This window comes from Bidens hawaiensis, unplaced genomic scaffold, assembly GCF_021521415.1.
Source record: "Bidens hawaiensis isolate Kalapana, Puna unplaced genomic scaffold, B.hawaiensis_p1.1 tig00039670_1, whole genome shotgun sequence".
NCBI classification, from domain to species: Eukaryota; Viridiplantae; Streptophyta; class Magnoliopsida; order Asterales; family Asteraceae; genus Bidens; species Bidens hawaiensis.
In genome coordinates, this window is record NW_027496992.1 from 71,636 (window position 1) to 74,266 (window position 2,631).

General features: G+C 36.2%; 1 pseudogene; it reads right to left on the minus strand.

Annotated features, from left to right (window-relative positions):
* Positions 1-1,091: 1,091 nt before the first annotated feature.
* On the minus strand, positions 1,092-2,457 carry LOC143591446 (peroxidase 7 pseudogene; annotated as a pseudogene).
* Positions 2,458-2,631: the final 174 nt, after the last annotated feature.

Consider the following 2,631-nt stretch of genomic DNA (forward strand, 5'->3'; position numbering starts at 1 on the left):
CATATACGTCTAGTAGCAGCCCAATTTGTTTTTGAATTTGGTTTTTCTATAAATCCGCAACTCACAAGTACTTCGCAGTTTGCACTTGAATAATGATCACTAAAATAAATTTACTCTTAAAGACTCCCATCTATTTTTTTTTTCTTAGCTAGTTATCTAGATGTATAGATTTCGCTCATTTTCTCGTGATTTATACCAAATTAAAAAACAAATAGAAGTAATGTATTTTGCAAACATATCGGCATATTTATTGACTAATTAGAGTACGATATAAGCAGGGCCGGCCATAAGGTGTGGCCGGGTGGTCGACGGTCACAGGCCCGACATCCGCTAGGCCCGATTTTTTTTTTTAAATTATATGTATTTTTATTAAAACAATATGTATATTTAATGTTTAAACTATATTAAATAATCGCTAGTTTGGTCTAGTGATAAATGGGTATTACTCCCAACCCAAAGGTTATGGGTTCTACTCTCATTTGAATCATGTTTAATCTTATATTTATTCAAAAGTTTTTTTACACAACCCAGTTATAACCAAGTAAACTCATATAAAAATTACATTGTTTAAAACCGAAAAAAATACTCCTTTTCTTTAAGGCCTAAAAGAATGTTCGCCTTCGACCCAAAAATGTTTTTGCTTTCTTAGAGCCGGCCTTGGATATAAGATTAATTAAAATGCACCGATCAGACCCATCTTGGGGCATTGCTCCGAACCCCCACTCCCATAAAGTCATAAACCACGGGTTTGTTGGCTCTGAAATTCTGATAGTCTCGAACAAGTGTCTACGCCACACCTTGTAACTTATATCTATGTATGTTGTAATTTTACTTTGATCATATTTAAATCCATTCATGATAAATGATTTTATAACACTAAAACATCAACAAATAACTCAGTACTATTATATCCTAATTTTGTAAATTGTAAGTTGTAACTACACATGATAATGAACAATGTAAAACCCCGTTGCTAATCAGGCCCAATATAATGAGCCCAAGTTAACGAATATCCCTGGGATGTGAAAGTTTAAAATCTTTCTCAATATCATAGTAAATTTGTAGTTATATTTGATCTTTAAATTAAAATCAGATTACAATCAAAACGAGCATATAAAGTTGGCAAAGGGAAAAACAATTAGTCATGATGGATATCCTGAGTGACATTCACATCAGTACTTGTTAACATATTTGCAATTAACACGAATCTCTCCATCGTCTTGAGAAGTATAGTCAAGAATGCTCGAAAGCTTCACCATCGACACGCCGAATTGGTTCTTAAACAGCGAGGAGTCATAAGACAATCCATTAGCAATGGGTTTAGTCCTCGAGTCCGAGTAGAGCAATTGGTCAGTCGACAACAAGCCCGTGTTCTTCTTGAGGTTGTGGTAGTATTGCGTATCAAATGTTTCCGGTGTTTCACTGTCAAGATGCACGTTTTCGGATGCCCATCTACACTTTCTCCTCAAATAGTTCAAATATTTTGGGTCCAATGACGGGTCAGGCTTCTTGGTTCCTTTGTAGTCGTATAACCGATGTTGCACTGACTCGCATGTAGCCCGTCCAATCGAGTGTGCGCCCGAAAGGACAACTAGATCAATAACGTTGAGTCCCTTTGATTGGAAAAACTCTATAAGATTAGTAACACTTTCAGATCCTTTGGGGACTATCGCGGCCTCTTTGGCAAGTGAAACTCGACCGTCTTTCCTACCATAAGGGACCATCCAATATGGTCCACCAGCTAAAACTGTGGCATCACGAGCCGCAGCTGTTAGAATATCAGCACAAGACACGATTTTGGGGCAATGCTTCTCAATCTCGCCTTTTATGTCATCTATCACTTCAAACCCTCTTAAGGACTTGCTAGCATTCGCTGTTTTCTCACTTCCTTCGTGATCCAAAAGAATGGACGCGTCACATCCCTATAACAAAACATGATTGTCATCAACTTATCTTAAAGAATTCAAAAGAACTGTAATGAAAATTTTTTATATATTAAATAACAAGAAATTTAAATCTTACAAAGCTATATTGTATTAACATATATAGCTAACTAACCGATGATGACAAAACGTTAATAACTATCCTAATATTCAAAATACAGAAAAAATAAGGTAACAAACAAACTTAAAGATAAATAAATAAATCAAACAATAATAACTATACCCGAACGACACAATCATGATATTGGAGCCTTAGTAGACTAGGAGCAAGCGTCGGATCTTTGTGAACCCATTCTTTGACCTTTCTGTAGATGATGCCTTCAACACCGTGACATCTTTCGTGGTAGAATGTATAGGTGAGATCGTCTTCTAGACCCGAGAGGTCTTCAAGGGATGGTATCTTAAGAGCCATTGATGAGTAATCATAGGCGAGAACCGACACGGAAAGTGAGAATATGATGATGGTGATGATGAAACTAGAAATGATCCTCATGGTGTATGACTTGCGGATTAAGTTGAATGGATGTTACATGAGTTTTGTTTATATTTATACTTGTGGACATTGAGATGATAAATATTGATTTGTAACAAAGTTGGTGAAATGGTGCTACGTGAGGCGCACTCCCATTTCATACAACGTGCAAGACGCATAATTAAGATTCTATTGGTTCCAATATCATACAACAAA